Genomic DNA, 1,406 nt, shown 5'->3' with positions numbered 1-1,406 from the left:
GTGCGTTTCGCATATGTATCTCCAGGTTGATTGAATGGTGGGTACTTGCTACCTACCATTAACGACTATAAACTGAATTACTCAAAATTTAATAATAATGTATGAAAATAATAACACAATAACACATTATAAAGTATGTGTTTACTATATTTTAATATTTTATTCAGTTCTGTTCACGATTAAAGATAGTATCTATAGCCGTTGTTCTGTTACCCCACCATATTAAAAAGACGAAATATATGACTTACCAAAGTGGTAATAGGAACTAACCAGTAACCACATTTAAAGAAGAATTTAAATTCTACTGAAAAATCCCGCCTTTATTCGAAATACTGTTCGGTTATAATAATATATCAACTAAATAATTATTAATTCAATAATTTATACGAAAAATCTGACCTGAAAATAAATAAATTATGTATGGTTTCTTCTGTTTTTTCTATTAATCATAATGGTAGGGAGGACAATATATTAAAAATATTTGGATATTTTGTTAATCTTTCCTTATGCTCATTTTTCTCCAAATATTTTGTATTTGAAGTGTTTTGTTTTGTATACCTACCAATTACCATTATATAAAATTACTTCATGCAAGATTTGTATCCGGTGGGACATGTTCTAAACTAAGTCATCTTGAATGCCTTAACAAATTAGGCACAAAAGGTAAAAATAATATTACAGTTGTTGAATTGTAAATTAGTGTAGAAAATACTTTTATTTCTATGAAACAGTATGATGAATGTAATTTACTCTATCCATTCAAAACTTCAATTATTTTTGTATGTAAAATTATATGTCTATTTAATAAACATATTATTACTTAATTGAATGAAAGCAAGGTTGGAATTAAAATCAAAATAATTGAATTAATTAATCTTTTTATAGCTTAAAACCAAATATTTGTTTAAATTGTAAGTTTTTATTACCTAGTGATAAGATATAAAATGTAAGTATTAATTCTTCTATGTATTAAAATAAATCAAGAAGGTATAACTCTATAAGTTCTATGTACTTACCTATAATTGTTGTAATAATTATAAATTATCTTCTTATTAATTAGTTATTATAGGTACCAAAAATAATTTTACCATATAATATAATAAACGCTAAAATGTATGTATTTTGTCACCAGTCTAAGAATTTATATTCTTTACAGCATATTCTTAGAGCATATTATATCTATTACAATATTAGTGAAAGTAGATTTATTCAGCTATGGTGAGTGGTTATTTCTATATAGATACAAACAAATTTTCTCACTTAAAAAATTGAAGTTTGTACCTCACTGGGCGATGAAACTAGATAAGTAGTTAAAAAATATCATACAATTCTAAACATCAGAATTAGAAAAATTATTATTTTTAAAATGATACAATTTATACACAAAATAATGCAACCCATCAATA

The 1,406-nt window shown here is 24.3% G+C and overlaps 1 protein-coding gene across 1 annotated transcript in view; it reads left to right on the top strand.

The window, feature by feature from the left end:
• Positions 1 to 1,406, top strand: part of LOC100570512 (ring canal kelch homolog) — a 278,429-nt gene that overhangs the window by 257,342 nt on the left and 19,681 nt on the right. The gene's annotated exons all lie outside the window — the stretch shown is intronic.

This window comes from Acyrthosiphon pisum, chromosome A1, assembly GCF_005508785.2.
Source record: "Acyrthosiphon pisum isolate AL4f chromosome A1, pea_aphid_22Mar2018_4r6ur, whole genome shotgun sequence".
Classification (NCBI taxonomy): Eukaryota; Metazoa; Arthropoda; class Insecta; order Hemiptera; family Aphididae; genus Acyrthosiphon; species Acyrthosiphon pisum.
The sequence above is the reverse complement of the archived record's forward strand: the minus strand, read 5'-3'. Positions and strand labels throughout refer to the sequence as shown.